The following is a 22,069-nucleotide window of genomic DNA, read 5'->3' as shown; positions in this document are numbered from 1 at the left end:
AAGTCGAACCAAAATAAATGACACGTATAATTTACGGAAAGTAACTTACAAACCCTGCCGAAATATCACACGAATTGGAAACATCGATCCACTCTAAACTCCATCTTAAAACTGCCAGCACCAGCATTCAGCGGGCTCGTTGTTTGTCACACAACCTTGTGCACCGACGCTTTTCATGGTATATCTCGGTGAAATGGAAACGAAGTTAGAGCAGAGAAACATAGGTTCTGGTGTCCTCCTCAAGAGCTGCGCTCTAATTCGACATCACAAGGAATTGTAAACGTCTTTAATTTTTTTTTCTCCCCACGTAATGGTAGTCGCAGGAAAAAAAAAACGAAAGAAAGACGAGCAGCGTCCACTCTCCCATCTCTCAGCCAGAACAAGCAGCCACATGAGCCGATTATATGCCGCCAGCTTATATCATAGCTATGCGCGGGGGTTGGCAAAGCACAGAACAAGCGCTGATCTTCAGACATTGGTATAGGGAGTATTCACTGGCGGCCATAGCTGTGTGCGCGACTGCCGAGCGCGTGCTGACGTCGAGCTTCCACAGTTCTTTCGCCGCGTACATTCCGCACCATCAAGATTTCCGGTCTTAGCAGCCTATTAATGGGAGCACGCGCTCTAACGAGCACCCACAAATATGGCGTCCTGTGAATACTCCCTATAGGGTTGTTCAAGTATTGGCGTCATTGCAACGATTGGGAACGCGCACGAGCCACTAACCCCGAAAGCTTGTCGATCTATCGATTATCACGAGTCTATGAATAGAGTGTTCACGCAACGCTCGGGTCTAATATATGAGCCGCATTCAAATATCGTCACTTGGGGGACTATGCCAACGTTTTTATATTAGCTGAGTTACGGAACTGTTCATAGACGCTGCTTGCACGAGCAGTGACCCCCCTCCCCCCCCCCCTCCCCCAACACACACACACACACACACACACCTCGCCTCCCGTCGTTCAATGGGTCGGACTGCTCCTGGTATAACTGCCGTGTATTCTATATATGTTTCGAAGCACAACGTTTAGATGGTGTTTCACCGTACTATAGGAACACACCGTTCTGAAACGAAAATCTAGATGGCGCTTCAAACGACGGGAAGCTAAAGCCCCCCCCATGTATTAGCATGGATTTTATCAAAGGACTTTACGGGAAGCGGACTGAAGTAGGTGGAGGGGGTACCCCCCTCCCCCGCGCAATAATTCCACAACTACAGTTTTTCTTTTTGTAAGTAGCGTTGATTATGTCCGGGGGCGAACGCAGGTATTTCCAGAAAGGCGGGTTAGCGTATTATATGTTTGAGAGGGCGTAGCACGATTGCCCCGCGTGCAGAATCCCTGTCGCGAAACCTCCGCGTCATCAGCCCCACGCTTCGAAAACCCTGCGTTCAATTCCCCCATTCCGTATTCCTCACGTGCCAAAAACCCAGTCTTGTACACGTTACTAAAAAAAGTAATCGATTAGAATTACTATTACTCTTGGCTAAAAAGTATTCGATTAGATTACTTGATTACTTGACGGCAAAAGTAATTGGACACTACTTAAAAAGTAATCGTTACTTTTCCGATTACTTTATTGTGTGAAGCCACATCTTTAGCGCTTATAAGAATGAACTACTTCCAACCTATATTTCAAATTTGCACAAGTATTGAAGAAGAAAAACTGCCTCCCTCTTCGTGGTCGTTGCACCTTCACAATGCGGACACAAGCATAGAATTCGTTTGAAGACGTTTAATGATTTGGGCGTTCGCCAGTGTGTGTGTGTGTGTAGGGGGGGGGGGGGGGGAGGGAGGGGGGAAGCGGAGGGGGTTCTAGATCTTGTTAAGCTTGAGCAAAGGTTGTCGCTCAAAGTTTGCGTCGCTCATTTTATTATTCACATGTGGATGAGCTCGCATGTTATACAAAAGAGCAGCCGCTCCAGGATTTGAAACGGATCATCTGTAGTATACATTAGCGGAAGAGATCGCCCCGACCACTTCTCAACTCGAAACATTGCTTGTTACAAAGACCACGTAGGGGAAATGGGGAAATATTTCAACTGCCTTTGTTATATTTTGCATCCGCTTTAGGCATCCTTCGGTTCTGCTTCTCCTACGGGCTGCGAGTAGGTACCCTAAGCAGGAGTTTTTTTTTTTTTTTATTGTTTTTATTTCTGTGTGTGTGTGCGTGAGGGGGCTAGTTTGAACGAAGGACTCACAAAGCTACATTCTGCTCCCTCAAACTTCGCCCTGAATGGCCTTTGTCACGCACTGTGGCTTCCCTGGGACTTCCCCCTTCCTGTCCCCAGGACGAAAAAAACAAAAACAAAAACAAAAACGGACATTCCACAGAAACTGTACATAGAAAGAGATTGACCTCGTTTCCTACAAAGGTGAAAGAGCGTGTTGGTGAAAATACGGGAGTCAAAGATACCGATACATTGGACAGACAGGTCGTTGCCTTAACACGCGCCTACGAGAGTACGTCCTCGAGGTCTCTCGTGCTTCGGCAAGACAGTACGAACTGTGAAGCCCGGTTCCAGGACACCTGCACGATTGGGAGACATAAGAACAAGCTCGGGAGAGAGATCATTGAGGCATACGAGATAGCCCATGACGATCACAACATCGCTGCCCCTTCTCTCGCCTTGTCCAGAAATGAGATCAACTACCTGAAACCAGAGCTGGATTAGCCAAAGGGCGCTCTATCTCAATTTGTCAATAGTGTTTTTCTTTTTCTTTTTTCTTTCTGAATTCTTTATCTTCCAGTGTGTTGGGTGTGAATTTGTGTTTTTTTCCGAGTTTATATAAATATTTTTTTTTTTTTTTTTTTTTTTATTATTGGGAAGAACAACAGAGAGTTTAGCCAAACACGTAGTCTGGCAGGCTACTCTGCATGGGAAGGGAGGCGGGAAGAAAGGTTGCAGAAGAATGCAAAAATGCAGGGAAGGCAGGGATACAGGTTTAGATTTTCACATATCAGTCATAGGGTTGTACTGCTGAAGACACCAACACACACCGTCACAGATGAAGAAACGAAACGTCGTTGTACTGCAGAAACACTGAGTCATTGCTCACTATTGTCCATAAACACACACGAGATATAAATGAGTTAGTGTTCACTTTCAGTTCACGTCGCCTCACGTAGGCTGTACGTATATAGTTAAACGATTCCAGGTAAAGTTAAAGTTGGTCTATCAGCCCAGTTTCTTCGAGAAAGTTTGTAAACGCGTCTAATGGTCCTCGTTGCTTATCTTGCGGCTTCCAAGTTTCTAGCATGTTTTTAAAACTGTAAGCTTCGCCATAAAGTTGTTGTAAGGTGGCTTGTAGTGTCCACCTCGCGTCATCGAATTTAGAGCAACTTGTAAAAATGTGATTGAGATCTTCGGGTATACCACACTGTTGACAATTCGGGCTAGCCGCGTGGCCATACCTAAATCTTTGGAGATTTGTATATGCGACATTAAGACGTATGCGGTGGTAAAGGGTCTCGAGCTTCCTTGGTAAATGTTTTGGAGATATTCCTTTTAGAGAAGGATCGATTCTGAAAAGTGGCTTGTAATGATAGTCTGGTGACTTCCAAAGTTTTCTAAATTCCTCTCTACCAAGTGACATAATTAACGATCGAGCGTCTGTTTTCGTAAAAGGTACGGTGTCCGTGGTTTGTAATAGGTGACCATTAGAGGCAGCAGCATCTGCAGCCTGATTTCCAGCTATTCCGGTGTGCCCCGGAATCCACTGGAATATCACATCATGCCCGCTTCTTTTGAGCTCTGCGTAGCTAAACAAAAGCTCAAAACACAAGTGTGGGTTGGATGAAGAGGTGAGGGAATGCTTTAATGACTGCAGCGCAGCCCGTGAGTCTGTCAAAATTGCCCACTTTTGTGAAACTGTTTGAGAGTGGATGAATTGGAGTGCCATCTTAATTCCGTGTAGCTCCGCAGTTGTTGAAGGGACATTGTGTGACAGCTTGAAGCTACGGGTTGTATTGAGAGTTGGTATAACTATTGCAGAGGCTGATGTACTAGTACGTGTAGAGCCATCTGTGTATATATGCACACGGTCAAAGCATGCATAGTGAATATGACTGAGCGTCTATTGAAGTTGAATTACTTGTGACTGTGCTGCTTTTTGGATGAGACCTGGCACATTCATAAAAACTTCTGGGACATGCAGTGTCCAGGGAGGGCAGGATGGGGTTTCATAATACTTGGCTGAAGGAGGAATATTCTTTTGCAGTTCATCCACGGCTTTACCGAACCCAGAGCTTGGTCTTTCACGATTCAAATTTGTGAGATAATGCCGCTTGTGTCGAGATTTGTGCCTTAGGTGTATTCTTAACGTTTCTTGCATGCGCATTGTTGTCAAAGGAAGTGCTCCAGCTTCTGCAATTGTGCCAACATTTGAAGTTCCACCAGGGACGCCAAGACAAATTCTTAAAGACTTATTTGCCTCTGCCTGCAGACTCCTAAAGTTCGTGGCAGAAATGTTCTGCAAAACTGGTAGGCTGTACCTGATGAGAGAATTAATTAAAGAGTCCTGTAATTTCAGCATAGATGTGCAAGACTTACCCCAAGTCCTTCCTGTAAGGCAGCGAAGGATATAGGACGCGGAACCAAGCTTCGATTTAAGGTATTTTATATGTGGTGTCCAGGTCAGGTTTTTATCGATTAAAAAACCGAGAAACCTATGTGTTGGTAGGTATGGGATGAGATTTCCAGCAAGGACTAAAGGAAAACGTTTCATCGACATTCGTGTGAACGCCATGGCCACAGTTTTTTCGGGAGATAGGCACATTCCCCGTTCTCGTAAATATAGGCTGATTTCAGCAAGAGCGTGCTGAAGTCTCCGCTGGCTGACGAAACGATTAGCGTGTGTCGACCACATACAGATATCATCGGCGTAAATCGAAAGCTGAATATGCCTAGGGAGCTTCCGGCGTAAGGATACAAGCGAAATATTGAAGAGCGTAGGACTTAGTACTCCTCCTTGTGGTACACCTCGCTCCACTGTGTGGTCTTCCGTGTCTCCGTCAACTGTCTGCATAAAGATAGTTCGCTCTTTAAGGTAGTCTTTCACCCAGTTAAAAACACTCCCACCCAAACCATGCTCAGCCATTGCAGACAAAACTGCTTTGTGCGTGATGGAATCGAAGGCCTTTTGGATATCTATGAAGATAGCTAGAGTTTTGCTTCTATCGGCAATGCCTTGCTCGACCGAACTAACCAGATCGACTACGCTGTCTGTGGCAGAACGTCCAATACGAAATCCAGACATTTCTTCAGGATACAACTTGGATTTTTCGATGTACCATGTCATTCTTGAGAGGATCATTCGCTCCATTATTTTGCACACGCAGCTGGTTAGCACGATTGGTCGAAATTATCCCAGGTCAAGAGGTGAACGTCCAGGTTTCAGAACGGGGATGATCTTGCCTCGCTTCCAATCTCGTGGAAGCACGCCTGTAGAAAATGATTGGTTATAGTATTCGAGTAGTCTGCGTTTTGAGTGCTCATCCAGCCGTGAGAGTGCCGAGTAGGTTATTGCGTCAGGACCAGGTGACGATTTCTTTTTTGAGTCCTGTAGTGCATGACTCAGCTCTGCAAGAGTAAAGGGACAATCGAGAAAGATTTTGTTTGATGACGGTGAATGAACAACATGGCGTTTTGGACATTGGATATAGCTTGAGCTTCGAGTAACAAGGCGACAAAATGCCTCAGCAATTTCAATATCTGTAGATCTCTCACGCAATGCGAGGGCCCTAAATGGGTATTGTTGTTGAGCAGGCGCTCTGATTCCGCGGATCACTCTCCACAGTTGAGACAGATGTTTCTTTGCATCTAAGGATGAGCAGAGCTCTCTCCATCGACGTCGGCTAAGAGCGTCAAGATGTTTGCGTACCTTTTTTTGTGCTCTCCGGACATTGCGGTAGTCCTCAGGATCTTTTGTGTGTCTAGCTTTTCTTTCTGCTTGTCTGCGGATTGCCCGTAACCTTTCGTACTCTATGTCTACCTCTGTTCGATTGAAAGGCAGGGTTATTTTCCGAGTCGCCTGCAATATGCAGTTTGTTAGGAAAGGCAATAGCTGATCATTGGTTGTTGTTGCTGTAATTAAATCACTGGCGAGCGTAGAGAACTTGTCCCAATCAGTAACAGATATAGAATGTGGTTTTCTGCTTTTGTCAAAGCCACGGACAAACGTCAGGACCGGCATGTGGTCACTTCCCCTGATCTCAAGATCAGTTGACCAGGCAACATGTTTGACATAGCTAGCTGACACAAATGTCAGATCTAGAACGCTACTGACAGTTTCTCCTCTATAAAAGCTTGGACTCCCGTCATTCAACAGGACTAAGTTCAAACTTTCTGCGAGTTTACTGATCTGGCACCCTTTTTGGTCGTTCCGGACGCTACCCCAGAACTCATGATGGGCATTAAAGTCACCGCATAAAAAATGCGGAGAGGGGGTACTCCGAAGAAGAGTCTCGACGCGTTTTGAATCAAAAGCTGCCCGAGTCTCAGTGTAAGCGGAGATGACAGTTATATTTTTGTTTTTGTCGTTAACAATGGCACAAACGTATTCATTTGTGTCGTGGGGGGCTACTTCAACTTCAGCATAAGTAAGATCTTTTCTTATTCCCAGTATGGCGCGGCTGTTTCCGCATGTTCTCTTTGAAGTGATAAACGACTATCCCGAAATTTTAAAATTTGAATAATCGCTAATCTTAGGTTCCGTTATAGCTAGTACAGGAAAACGGTACTTGAAAACAAGTTGTTTAAAATCAGAAAGTTTTGATCTGAGTCCATTTGCATTCCATTGAAATACCGTTGTTGCACTCAAACTATCTTGAAAACATTCTACTTTATATAAATATATTAATTTCCGCATCTTCCTCTTTAGTCTCAAACGTTAGGAAGAAGATAGCACTATTGAAGGAGACACCAGTAAATGTGTGTTGCTAGTTGAAAGAACTGTGCTCTCTGTCCTTGTCCTTAAGTGTTTCTATTCTTTCTTTGACTCCCGTTTCCTACAGCTCCGCAAAATCTTTCTTTTTTCCGTTCGAAAAAAAAAAAGCAAATTTTAATTTTGTCATTTTATAAAAAAAGGCGTGTGCCGGGGGGGCGGTCCCGTGGACAAATTGTAACGGTTACAAGTAATTTTATTACTTCAAAAAGTAATCAGATTACTCTTGTGATTACTGCCTAATAAAGGTAATCAACTGATTACAAAATTACTCTAAAAAGTAATCGATTACAAGTAATTTGATTACTTGTAATGCGTACGGTACAAGTCTGCAAAAAACCCGTCCTCACCGCCCCATGTTCCTCTTCGCGCTTCGACCAGCATTGTTCCATGTCTTAACGTAACATGTTGAGGGTCTCCAAAAGGTCTCTTCAGTGATGCACTCTGTTCTCATAGAGGAAACTCAGACTCAGAATTATAGACGCTTTGCAGCAGCTGTGCATGGGCGCCGACATAAAGGACCTTCAGTTTTGGTTTCCTCCACATTTCCTTCACTTCATCATCAACGCAGCAGGGCAGGTTATTGCCATTTTAGGTTGTACTGTGTCCTTCTCCACAGCATTGGCCTTTATGGACGCTCATCAACGCCCGCTTTAGTGGCTCGGCATCTCGGAAAGATAAGAGAAGGTCATGAATGGCGGCTACAAACTGGCGCTTGTGTAAAACGTCTATAGACTTTATCTACATAGATGGACACAAATATTTTTAGAATGGAACCGGTGCTTGGTGTTGTGAGAAGTATGGCGCCATGAGCCAAGGGCTAACAGCTTTATTGACAGAACCCACTTCGCCGGAACTGGGAATCGGCGCGTGCTTCAGAGCCGACGAAAACTTTTGTTCAACGCTTGATAAAAGCCGTCTTTAAACGTTTTGCCAGTGACTGATCTTTTCTGTTTGTTTTCACTCTTAACGTCACAAGACGTGAATGTGTGCGCACGCCTGAAGAACGGAAAACTCTGCCCAGTTATTTTTTACTTGAGTCTCGGGTGTGGCATGATTACGTTACACAAGCTCGCGTGCTCACGTTACACAAGCACGAGGGATATGCGTCACGGGCTTCTCAAAATGGGGCTCTTGAAAGCGGGGCGAAAAGGGCGGGGTGTTTGCCGCGGGGCATTTGACACGGGGTTTTGACATCGGCTGCTTTCGTGCACCACCCGTTTCCCCGCCCTAACTTTTCACACAAGCAGAATTCAAGAGGGGAATCAGGACATTCGAAACCTTCCCCCCCCCCCCCCCCCCCCCCCCACCTCTGAATCCGCCACTATGTCACCACTGCGACCTCGAGCTGCGTCATTAAGTTTTGCGAAGGAGAGATTGAAAGAAAAACACTCGCTTTTGTCCTTGAAATGACACCGCAACAAAAAAGTTTCTTGTTCAGTGACGTTGCGTGCGAATATGCTTGTGTCCCACTATACTGCTTGTAAGCTCGTGTAAAGTGAAAAACATTCCCATTTAATATCGTTGTGCCGCCCCTTTAAACATAGCCGCCATGCTGTTGTGAGCCGGTGAGCGTGCGCTCGTAGCGCTTCCTGAACTCTAGTACACTGTTAGCAAGTCCCGTGTATTTGGCGAATATTTGGGGTGAAAAACACGCTATTTACACAAATTACCATAAATTTACACGATGAGTAACGGATAATTCGTTCAGAAATCATGCGAGGTTGTAAAAAACGTGTTTTGGTTCGGTCATACACGCATAACCGTGTAGCCGACCTCGATAACACGCATCGCCCCCGGCGACGACCGCGGCATTGCCGGCTATCGAAGCACCGGAATGCTTGGGGACACACCTAGAAAGGACCGTCGAGACAAATGCCGCGGAAAGAAACATGTCTCGGAGACAGATATGCACCAAAAGCAATTGCGCCATGTCGCAGGACGTTGGCGAAACCCGCGCTTACCGTGCTCGCCGCCATCTTCTGGTCGATGGCAATGCGGCTTCCCTCATGTCGCCCATGTTTGTATTTAGTTTAGGGGTCCTGATAACAATTTCTTAGACGCCACAAATAAAGTCATGGGTCTAATTATTCGTTCCAAACAGTTAAAATGGATATAAAAAGCGTGTCCTCGATGTGAACACGTGACATTGCAGTTGGTTTCGTTTTTGCTTCAACCTTCAACTGCAAGCGATCTGGCCACGGCGCAAGCGCAACGCCGATGTACGCTGGAAGCAAGCGCCGGTTGGCTTTCGTTGTTTTTGTTTGACCGGAGAAAATCTGGCAAGTACGCATGGCGCCGCTACTGTTTTGGTTTGACGGGACGCGAGAAGCTTCGCATAGAGCTTCGGAGTTTGCGAGCACATAGTGAAGACGTGACCAGAGAAGTGCCCCTGTGATGTTACTGGACGACGGAAAGTAGCATTCGTAATCGTCGTGTGTGCTTTGAAAGCGAAGGGAGTCACAGGGTCCACGAGTTCGCAACCACAAGCCAATGTTCACGACAGCGCGGCGTTGACTTCGGCGATCTCGTTCTGTTTGGTGCAACCCGGTGATGCGAAAAAGAGCTGAAACATTCGTCGTGTGTGGTGCGCTGCTTTGTATTCCGGGTCTGTTTGAACCACGCTTTTAACACGGAGCGCAAATTGTTTGTTGCGTGGTGGAGGTTCAACGGGTACAGTCCCGTCGTCGTCACCTGATCCGGTCCAGCTGGTCCGGGAGGACGCAGCGAGCGTTTTTAAAAGTAAATCTTCCTTCGCTCCGTTTCAAACTGTGGAAGTATCCCGACACATACCGTGAGTAAGAAGCAGCGGGCGTTTTCATCAAAATTACGTTCTTTTAATTGAATAATGAACTCCGGATTGTTGTCTTAAATCTGCCGTTTTCTATGCTTCGTGTTGGACTGCGTTTGCATAGCGACGTACACCGCTCGAGTAGATGATTCGGTCCTGCAACGAGTTTGTTGCGCCAATCATGCGGCGTGAATAAATTAAGGCAAGGTTTCCTACCTGCCCACAGATGCATGTACTGAGACCACTTCTTATGTTGTGAACGTAGTGCTCTTTCTTCATTTTGGAAGACGTGTTGGTGCATTTATTATGGTACAATCACTTGAGAGTTGAGAAATTGGAGAGCGAGCAAGCTTTCTCAACTTTGTCTCTTTCTCTCTGGCACTGCCCTGTTTCAGTTTCAGTAGGCATATCTACTAGCAGGTACAAACTGCTCTAAAGCAGGTAAAAAACGGGAAGCTTAGGACGGTGCGGACTCCGTGTTTCGCGCTTTTCGCAAGGTGACGGGGTAAATGCTTTTGTGAGATATGCGGAATATGCAAGCGATTTTGTTATGCCTGTCGTTTGCGTCTCTCCAGCAAAACGAATAAGATGAACTACTACAAAGGCGCAATCACAAGCCAAGATTTAAGATAGCAGTCGTTTGCTTCGGTGATCCGTGTAGCTGTATATTACCCTGTTTCTGCAACACCGTGTCATGACGAAGAGCTGGAACGGTCACGGTTTGTGCTGGCCTCCCGGTTGACAGAAACCCGCGTCGCCCGCATCGGTATAGTGCGCTTGGGCTGTTGATGCTCAAGCCTTTCATCCGCGGCTTGTCGCCAGCTCATCCTGCTGCTCAACGGTGAGGAAGCGGCAAGAGTAACCTCGGAAGTGAATGTAAATCCTCGCTCATTCAGTTATCCGGTGTCAAAGTGTGGAAGATGTCCAACGTGTACTGAGGGCGGGAACTACGAGCGTTTTGCCTTGCTTTTATAACCGAAACCAGACCAACGAGATAATTGCCTTGCGTACTCTAAAATGACGAAAGCAATAAGTTTCAACAGGTCGAGTACGTCACCGGGGATGTAGGCGAGACGGGTGCACACTGTTTAAACGCTTGCAGTATCCACGAGTGGTACCAGGAAAGCGACGTCAACAGAGAAGGAGCTCGCGATTCAGCATAATGCACTGCTACGGGCCCGTGTATCTTCAAAGTTCGGGGTGGTGGCAGTATAAAAAAAAAGACGCATCAGCGCCCCATACCAGTGTTCACGAATAACACCGGTCACAAACTCCCAAGCCCCACCGCTCTTCTCGACACCGACACGACATACGACAACAAACTGCATCAAAACGCCCCAAAAGTGAAGGCGTCTGCTCCCGTACTGCAACTGCTGCAACTGCTGCAACTAGCGGAAGTGAAGTGTTGGGCGGATGTCCGGATGTCCTTCACAAAAATATATAAAAAATGCTTTGCGCAAGGATCATTTTCATTTATTATTGTATACGTAATGACAAAATCCCAATAATTTGTTTTCCTATCTGATTCAAGCTAGTCGGACTGCTCATAACACTGGTCAAGCAAGAAAATAACAAAAATTTGAACTTTTTCATGACCGGTTTAAGATTTATTGTTAACATATCGTTATTTATTACAACGGACTAACATTATAGATTTTGCCTCCATACTTTTTAAATACAAACAGTTCTACCACACGGCTGTCCATTGCGCCGTGTTTTGTGTATTCTTCTATAAATCTGTAATGGTCAGCGACCAAAGAGCTCACCCGCACATGTCAAGCTTATATGCGCCGCGGGGAGAAATGTATATCGAGTAGGAAGTTTCGGGCGTAGTGTCGGTTGTTGTGTTTGTGTACATGTCGGTGCTGTGTTTCTGTGTGCTGTGTTGCCTGCGGTATATGTAGGGTTGCTTTGAGTCGTGGTCGTTCGCAGTATTAACAGGCTGCTAGAAATCTCGATAGGTGGCGCAATTTACCGCTCGATTCTAAATAGTTTGCTCAAGTTATTTATCCATGTAAATTCGGCATTCTTTTTTTTTTTTTTTTTTTTTTTTGTCTAGCGGCTTGTTGAAGCTACCGACGCCGCCGACCGCCGACAACGCACGTACGTACCTTTGCAAGTAGCTACGTCCGCCGCTTGGAGACTTTACTGTGTATAAAAGACATCGAACGAGAACTAACGCGCCCTGTGTGCTTTCAATTCGGCTGAAAGGCGCGCGGCTCGCTGGGCTCGTCTCTCGCCTGTTCTCGGCCGCTGGCCGCCATGTTTCATAAGGAACACGCTCGAAACGGTTTTGCGGAAGGCAGGCACGGTGTAGCTTGTTAAGTTTACACAGCACCTCATGTGTAGACGAAAACCACAGATGGCCTCGTGTAAAACGAACACGTTTCGACGTGTCCGCTATGGGACAACGGTTTACACGTCTGGGCGTGTTATTTTTGCTAACAGTGTACGCTCCGTCAGCGCTGTTCTCAACACCAACTGCAAGGATGTTGTCTTTGCCTTTGAGAAAGAGCCTTTGCATATGAGAAGGACAAATAACCGTATGACTATAAAATGTGGTGCGTGCACTCTGGGTAATTCTACACGTATAAAATCAGGAGCACTTTAAGAGAACTTAGAAATATAAAATATAGAGCACTTTGGGAAATCTGTAAATGTTAAATCTAGAGCGTGCACTATTGAAATGAATTTGAAAGCAGCTACATATGGAATATAGATAAATTTGGAGAGCCTAAATATAAAACCGGTGTATTTTTAGCGGCTACATAAAATATTTACACCGGAGCAGCTATAATCAATACTGCGCTATATTCGAAAAAAAAAAAAAAGAACTTTTAAATGGTAAAATTTACATTGGAAAATCGAATCAATAGTGGGTTTCGTTTACAAGGTTGCTAAACTTTCCAAAACACTGTTACTTATTGTTTTATTTCCATTTTTAAAAATTAATGCATAATTCATAAGCTAACTGTAACAGAAATTTCTGGTCAACTCTTGATTCTCCAAACGAAATTTGGTCGTGCTACGTTGCCGTGGTCGTACCAAAGGGCTCCCTATTTGATATCTATACACGTTTGCGAGTCCGGTCTCAGGGCGCCGCCATCTTGCCCAGTGGGGTGCGCTCGGGCGCGGCCATAATACGCCTTAGCAAGCTTCGTGATCGGATTAGGACGCGTCTAAGCGCACCCCAGCGAGCAAGATGGCAGCGCCCTGAAGCCGGACTTGCAAACGTGTATAGACCAACGAGCGGCTCTGACGTCACGCTATTGCGGTGGCGCTGTCGTCGGCGCATGCGCAGACGCTGGACATCACACAGTCAGGCTTCTGCGCAGGCGCATTGTTCACACTTAATTGGTGAGGGCAAACGCGGGTTTGTAAACAGTGCGCTGGGGGCCAACGCACCGCGTTCAATAACGTTGTCCTGGATTAATTTTTTTTTTTTTTTTTGTATTTCAAGTGACTCCTTTTTTTAAAGATTATTCTTAGTAGCAGGTGAAACGTCCTGTATTGGCAACTCCAGCGATATCGACGACACCTAGCGGCTAGAACAGAAAGCTGTGGCGGCAGGTTCGCTCTCCAGCCTTCTCGAGCAAATCAGATATTCACAGCGCCTAACGCCCAAAAAACGAAGCCGTGAAAGTAGGTTAAAAAAACACGCGATGCCCTCGTCTGCCACGTTTTCAATGTTTGCGCATCAGCCAAACTCCAAGGACTTCATTCATGCACACCATGCATCTTCGTGCATACTTTATGCATACATTTTCGTTTAGGATCCAATGCTTTGAATATTGAACCGTATACTGTTCAAATTGTTTGTGGTACAAATTAATGTTACGTGTTTTTTTATTTTATTTTTATTTGAAGCGCTGAGTAATTATGCACACTTTGATTGAGCATAATTGTCGCGCTGCTGCTCTGGAATGTATGTAACCCGGAGAGCGTCAAACCGGCTATAGTCCATTCACCCCATAGCTGACAGTGCAGGGGAAGCTACGCACTCGCCGGGCCAATCAGCCGCGTATACCTTTCGCCACCACCTGATCACGCTCTCCACGCCTGGCTATGGGCGGGAACGTGATCACGTGGCGGAAGGTAGACGATTGGTCCACCGAGCAGGTAGCTTACTCCGCGCTGCCGTCTCGGTCACCACCATTTACTTAAAACTGGGAATAAATCGTATCATTAAGTCGGAGACTCGGCGAGATCGCCGACCGCCGCGTTTGGCCAGCGCCGCGGCGAACGGCGCTTCCTCGCCGAGTGTCCCACCAGCGACCTAGTTCAACTCAGGGCCCCTGATCCCTAATTTATATCTCGGTAACCCCGTGTTCTCAAACGTTCACATAGCATCACCACCAGGGCCCGTTTGCTCGAAGCACTAACCGCAACTAAAGTTAGCCGCAGTACCTAGGAGAGGGATTTTGAAATCACGTGACTGGCTCGGTAGGGATGCGGGGAAGCATGGCGGTGCCCCGATCAGTGAGCGCCAACGTTGGTGAGCGCCGCTCGCTTTGGAACTGATATGTCGTTATTGTAGCTGCTATATCGGGCGCGCTAGTCAGCAACGAATGGTGCAGAAGGCTTTTGCTTTGCCTTACCTCACTTAACTTGCAAAGCATGAGCAATGACCTCGCCGCATTTTTTAAATAGTCTTTCGATTCTGGCCATTCCTAAGCCTATATGAACGCTATAATTGTCGGCATGGCAACGTCGTTGGAAAGCGGATTGCCTTGACTTAATCGGCCGGGTATTGATAGCAGACAAAAGCAGACAGCCTCCCCCCAAGCACCGAGGTGCATGCTACGATACTCTGTTTCACCTTACGTTGTACCGCAGGAAAGGCTACGAGCGCGAGCTCCTTGCTCTATGGCACACCTCGGTGGCACAAGCTCTCGTGCACCAAAGGCAGCTGCCAACGCTATGAGCTCGCGCTTCTAGCCTTCGCTGCGGTACAACATAAGGTGAAACGGAATAGAGTGTAGTTACACGCGTTGCACGTGCTGGCGTCTGCAGTAGTAATTGTTCTAAAGCAAAAAATCTAAAACAAATTTTGTTTTGCAAGCGCGTTCGTCAAAGCCTTATTATGATTATTTACTTGGAATATTTTATAAGGGGAAGGCCAGCGAGCGCGAGCCGTAGAATTACACTTCCAGCGTTCTCCTCGATGCTTGGGTCGGGGGATCGGTGGTCGAGTGGTCTAGCGCACACGTGCACCAGCTCGGAGCACGTGGAGCGAAAGCTCGCGCTGCAGAACCCAGGTATCCTGGGTTCGAGCCCCACCCCTGCCCGTTTCGATATGGATGAGCATCGTACCGGCGTGCGGTCGTGTATCACTACTGAGTGATGCACGTTAAAGACCCCAGGCTAGCGGTTGTACCGCACTGGCTAAATTTCTCATCTACAGCTGGGAGACTCGTCGCCCCTGTGAGGCAGACCAAGTTCTAGGCTGTATAAACACACACACAACCCAATTTTTTTTTTTCGATGCTTGGGTAATTCAAAAAAAGGTTTATTGGGACGCTGTCTGCTTTTGTGTGCTATCAATACCCGGCCGATTGAGTCAAGGCAATCCACTTTCCGAAGACGTTGCCATGTCGACAATTGTCGCGTTCATTTAGGCTTAGGAATGGCCAGAATCGAAAGACAACCCAGAAAAATCCGGCGAGGCCATTGCTGATGCTTTGCGAGCAGTGAGGTAAGGCAAAGTGAAGGACTCCTGTACCATTCGTTGCTGACTAACACGCCCGATATTGCAGCTACAACGCCATATTAGTTCCAAAGCGAGCGGCTCTCACTCACAGGGACACCGCCATGTTTCCCCGCCCTATCGAACCAGTCACGTGATTAAAAAATCCCTCTCCTAGGTGCTGCGGCTAACTTTAGCCGCGGTTAGCGCCTCGAGCAAACGGGCCCAGAGTGTCGAACCGAAATTTTTATCGGTTCGGTTCCGGTTCGGGTTCACGGCTTTCGGTTCAGTTCCGGTTCCGGCAAGCAAAAAACAACGGTTCGAACCGGTTTGAACCGCTAAACCAAGAATATACTTTCCGCGTTCTTTTGGCAATAGGCACTATTTCTAGAGTGAAGCGAGTAGCTATATAGCTTTTTATCATTAGTAGAGTTCACTTTTACTTTCAGGTACCAAAAATAAACTGCGTTATTCAATTTCGATAAAACAGTAAATGAAAAGCTAGATAAACATATATGACTCAATATCTTTTTTTTTTACCTCAGTCGCATATATTTTATTTGAATCTAAAGGTTATCGGTCTAGTGGGTCACATAAAATACGCTTAATTGGTATAAATTTGCGTCACAATATTAAAAGTTGAATCCTGCTGTTGTCTTGTACTTAGAAATTAATTACAGTGCATATAATCAATATGTTTTGACACCAATAAGTGTCAAATACGAGCGCTCAGTGACGACATTGGTTTAGAACGTCGGATAATGACGACGTAGAATTCTAAAGGTAGGACTAGCTGACTAGGCGCAAGGGATCCCTTCTGATCCTTTCAGGCACGGTACTCTCACTCAAATATTTGCTTGGAACACCCGTAAATTGGTGGGGCGTTCACATCTTCATAACTGGATGTTAATTTACAACACATAGGAAGATCCGGCATGGTTGTTGCACGCTCTGGTCGTTTCGGTTCTCTATTGGTTAAGACTGGCTCTAGTTCAGACCAAGGGCGTCATCTACAAAAGAAAATGTGCTCAAAATTCTGAACCTCTCTTACCTATTATGTTCAAAATACAACCAGATTCCTTGTTGTTGTTTTTTTTTAGGTTTAATGTGTTGCTAGAGTCCCAGCCACTAATTCAAGCGAAAGCAATTCAAATTTAAAAAGAAAATGGCCAGAAACGCTTCTTGCATGGCCCCTTCAAGTCAACATGCAGCCGATGCTACAAGCGCGAGCACGTGGTCCTGACCCCTTGCAGTGCAGGAGCGCGCGTGCTTGGACGCTGAAAGCTCGAAGCACGCACTTTTAGCTTCTGCTACGCTTACACTTGAAGTGAAACGGAGTATTCTGTTGAGAACATCACATTTCAACAGAAAACTGAACATCATCACACCATATGCTAGTGGTCAGAGATTTCTTTTTGCCGAGAAAATCAAATCACGTGGGGCAAAATGCACGCTGCAGAAGGTTCGCGCTCAGTGCAACCCATGTATTCAGAAACACAAATTATTCTTGCTTGGAGCAGCGCCGTGATTTGCAAACGAGTGATTTTGCAAACTAAGTAGTTTTGCAGGATCACGCCGTCTGCTCTGTGCCGAAGATGCGGAGCAGAAGAACCTTTACAACTGAGTATGTTTTAACTCCCCCCCCCCCCCCTTTTTTTCTTTTTTTTTCATTTGACGATGCTCCTACGGAGAATAATTTTTATTTCTGAGGGACTCCCCCCTCCGTTTGGGGGTGCCAATTCGACAAATATATTTGTGTCATTTGTTAGCAGTAATTCTCCATTTCTTTTATTTTGCACCCAAAAACGATGAAGTTTAAACAAAACTGCGAGACTTTGAGTGGCTGCCGACGTTCGGCTATCTCTCAAAGCCCACCAGAATTTTTCTTTTCAGGTATCCCTGCCGTACACACTTGTACTTCTATTAATATCGTGTCAGATTAATAAGCCACATTTAGTCCTTTCAATGCTCCTATTCTCGGGAACAACTTTTTCAAACAGTTCAGCAACAATGGAAATATGTTTGGGTGCCTCAACGATGTGCACGTGTAAAATTGTTCATGCAACAATTTTTGTACTTTCAGTAAATACCGCTAAGAGGTAATCGCTGACGTTGATAGCTTGCAAAAACACACATTAGTTTTCCTCTCCGCTCAACGGTAGACGTAGAAAAAATAAAGGAAAGAAACAGCTTTCTCCTCGTCAACTCGCCATTAGAACAAGCGGCGATGTGATCTGACGCTAATTGTACACCCCCAGTGTTCATTGAAATGACGCAGGCGAGCGAGCTCGGTACGAGCTGATCGCACCCAAAAAAACATTTATTGCCAAGAACCGCCTGTTCTTATATCCTTCAGGAATGACGTCACAGGGACACCGAGCCGTGTGCACTTATCTACTTGATAAGACGCTCGCGCTAGTCATGCGCTGGGGCTGGCAAAGAATAAAGCGTGGGTTGAGCTTCAGACATTGTTAGAGTTCGGCTATTCTCATCGTTGATTGAACACGAGCTAACACGAATGTTTACGTCGGGCGATGCTGATTGTCAAGAACCCAAGCACTCGACTCGGGCTCATGGCAATCGAGCAAGTCACAGTGTCACGTGACCGCGGTGAGAAGTCGTGATGGCATGTGACGTCACGGTGTCAACAGCGCTTATACATCTATATTCCGTTGCAATTCAAAAATGTAGGGCGAGGGAAAAAAAGGCCGGGGAAGAAGAGGCCCACGAAACGTTGGAGAAGAGGGGAAGAAACCTCCTCCTCTTACCAGCGTTCTGCCTGCTTCCTCCTCCCGGGCCTTCCTTTCCCTCGCCCTAACTTCTTGAATTTGACGCGGTGAGTCACGAGACTACACTCTAAGAAAAAAGGGAGGAGAAAGGTAGCAAAAGCGACTGTTCCTCCTTGTTGCGGACAAGTTGCCCAGAGAAGGGAGGAACGGCAGTTCAGATGAAAGGAGGAGGGCGAGTTCCTCCTTGTTCAGTTGGCGCAGGGGTAGAACATCGCGCTACTGACCAAGTGGTCAACGGTTCGATCCCCAGGAAAGTGGGTTTTTTTTTTGTTTTTTGTTTTTTTTTGTAAAGTTTTTTTTTTTTTTTTTTTTTGTTTACCAAAACACACATAAACAAACCCAGACCGATGAAAGGAAAATTAAAGTCCTTATTATTCTCCGAGACGTTTTCCTCCTCCAGGCAGACCGGAGAAAGTTTTCGCCCTCCCGACCCATCTTCTTTCGGTTTCGTTTTTCGAGCACATCGCGCACGTTGTTTAATAAATTAATGTTGAGTTGATTGAGCTTCAGCGGCAGCGAAGGCCGCCTGTAATTCCGTCTTCTAGTCCAAACGTGCAGAACATTTCGGTTGCATTGACGTTTTTACCACTAATTTTATCAAATGAGCTAACGAAGCCGCTAGAAACAGCGAAGTTCCGGAGCAGTGCCAGCAGTGCTACATACACTGGGTAAGACTAGAGCACTATATAGCTCCTTCGGAGCAGAGTAGCGCAATCTAGAACGCCGCCTCTCGGCGACTAGCGGCGAACGCCCGGAGGTTCCAACTGCGGTCGGAAATGCATGGAGAACGTGAGAAAATCGTTGTTTCTTCAGTATTGTGGGGATGTACGGAACTACAATCGTTTTTGACATAATAATGGAACATTTTAGAATAATTTGCGCTAAGTTTTGTGCCCCGCAAGGACGTGACTTTTTTTTTTAAATTGCCTGAGGGGCATCATGCAGCAGACGACACGGCGACGTCACACCATTCACGTGACCCGCTCCGGCCAACCCGAAAAGCCCATCTCCGCTGCGAGCAAAAATCGTCTGCTTCAAACGCCATTGCCTTGGAAATTGCCTTCTCAAAATTTGCACACGCATCCGATATTATTAAAACTTTGATAAAATGTTTAGTGCTTTACTACCTTCACGACAGACTAGTTTTGAAAAGTGTGAACTCGCCGTTCATTTTTTAATCAGCCGTGTTGTGTCAATCTCCATGTATTCTCCCATAGGGCGGGCCGCCTCCTGGAACCCTCAGTACCACGTGACTCGCGCCGAGCCGCTCTTTCGGCCATGTTGTCGGCAAAACACGGGGTTCAAAGGATTGCGCTACTCTGCTCCGTAGGAGCTATATAGTGCTCTAGGTAAGACGGCCGTGGACGGCCGTCTCCAATTTGCGGGACGCACGCGGAACTACAGCAGCGAAGCCACGAGGAACTGTGTCGACGTTTTCGACGTTATGGAAATCGCGGGAACTGCGTCCAAGGAAGGCAGGTTTTCCTGCCGGCTGCCTGGGTGCCTTCCGTGCCGAGTGCCAACCGGCGTTCAACGTGATTCTTCTGCGTGTCAGCAACATCGTCAACGTGGTTCTGTATTTCTTCGTGTCAGCGACATCGTGATGGCAGTGTTGTGGGTTGTGAACAGAAGACTGGAATTATCGCCGATGTGACCGTGTGTTCGCGTATCAGTGGTGTAACAACAAGATGAGATGACGTAAACTGTCGGGCATTGATGCCGCTGGTCGGGCCGTTATCGGAGGGGCCGGGGTGTCGCAGGATGACATTCCGCTTTACATTAAAGAGTTTAAAACCACTTGAGGGATTAGGTGCAGTCGATCGACGTGTGGATAGTCATGTTGGAACGCTGGTCTGTACGGTAAGCTCCTATCGTACAGTGGCCAATGTGACTGTCGGTCCCCGAGAGCGATTGCGCTCTGGGGAAAAGACAACACTACGAAAGTATGACGGAAAGTACGTATATTTATAATGGAAGTTTAGTATAAAAAAAAAAAGACAGGCAAAATCGAAAAAAAAAACGCTATCCTTTATTTTACTGTTTAAATATATTACGGTGCCTGTAGAAACTGGCCCAGACTGGCCTCTAAGTGGCGCGCTGGGATGAGCGCTAGAAGTTTTCGAGCTCGCAACGGCGCAGCTCCGTACACTTAGCAGTTGTCGGAAGTCGCGGCTTTGACTGCATTCAAGTTGATCGAAAAGCGATTTCTGTGCCCGTGAAGCATCACTTCCAGCTGAGTGGATATCCGCTCTACAGAGATTAATTCAAGACGGCAATTGCAGCTTTGCGCGAACAGCACAAATAGAAAAACGAACACTACAATATAAATACTGGCTACGAAGGGCCATGCGGGAAAACAAACTCATGGCTTGGAACCACATTGGAGCGGCTCGATTTATTGGCTTTCAAATAATTATGGCATGATTGAGCGTCTTCTTTTTAATAAGAGATTCATCCCCTTAGCCATTAAGAATAGCCTCAGATGTATGACATTGCTGGAAAAAAATGAACATGTTCGGAATATTTTTTTTTTTTGCTTAGGGAGTCACCGAAAAATTCCGCACGTTCAAAACGACCACTATAAAAGACGGAAACGCAGGGCTCGCTAGTAGTGATCGGGGTAGTGTGCTGTTGTATTGATGTTTGTATGTGCGATGCCTGTGTATGCGTTCAATATATGTTGACCTGATGTTTGTAGTGTGCGCAACGTGTCTACATGTGTTAGAGATTCCGAAGAAAAGGAAACGCAATTGTGGCGTGAGAAAATAAAAATATTTTTTTGTAAAACATGAATTGGGCGGTACCTAGCGCCACCTGGCCTAGCTACGTGCGATTACTCTGCTTGACCCTGTCATCTGGTGGCAAGCGATTTAACATCCTTTTACGCTACGCGGCTACGCCATAATTTCGTGTTACCGTGCTGAGATAAGCCAAGAGGTTGCTTCGGATTTGCTTTTTTTTGAGAGCGGCTTTTGGTTTTGCGGGCGAATGATTTTCACTCCTCCGTGATGTGCGGTTGACGCTACGGTTGACGAAGGAATTGTGGCTCGAGGAATAGCAAAGGTAGGACATAAAGTGCGCGAACTGAGTGCCGGTTGTCTCCGTTGAACATCGCAGTGCTGACGATGAGAAGACTGAGTGACTGCATGCTTTCGAAACGTAAGTTTCTTTACCTGCAGGGGTAAAGAAACTTCGGAAATAAATACAGTTCGCGGAAAGCTCGTGTTACGTTTTTATTTCCTGCTCCTCTCGCTTCGTGCGATAGACTTAGTGTTCTCGTTAAGCCTTACCGAGCTCGATTTGCTCGATTCGTGGCCGCCATAATGAGATGCAGTCGACGGAGGAACTTTTCCTCCCCTGCTTAAGGGACGAAAGTTTCTCCCTTTCTGAAGGAACATATGTGTCAAGAGCGTTCCTCCCTTTAGGGAGGACTATACTGACCCTTTTTTCTAAGAGTGTACGCCACGGGGCCACGTGACGCGACATTATTTGGCAGCATGTCTTGACTCTATGACGTCACGTGATCACGTGACACACGATTCATCGTAGTGTCAATACAAAAGCGCCACGAAAACCTACAATTTCTCAGACATTGGAATTCGGTATTTGACAATTTGATCACTACATAGAAATACAGCTGCCAATTTTTACTTTTCAAACACTCATTTTGTAATTAAAAAAAAAAAAATACCGTCAACCGTTTTGAGCCGGTTACCGTTATATTTTTTTCCGGTTCAGTTAAAGATGGCGCCGAAGATTTCGGTTCGGTTCAGTTCCGGTTCGGCTAAAAAGAACGGTTCGGTTACGGTTTTCGGTTCGGTTCGGTTCCGGTTCGACACTCTGATCACCACTACCG

The sequence above is a fragment of the Ixodes scapularis genome, unplaced genomic scaffold, assembly GCF_016920785.2.
Source record: "Ixodes scapularis isolate PalLabHiFi unplaced genomic scaffold, ASM1692078v2 PGA_scaffold13__105_contigs__length_92229423, whole genome shotgun sequence".
Lineage (NCBI taxonomy): Eukaryota > Metazoa > Arthropoda > Arachnida > Ixodida > Ixodidae > Ixodes > Ixodes scapularis.
The sequence above is the reverse complement of the archived record's forward strand: the minus strand, read 5'-3'. Positions refer to the sequence as shown.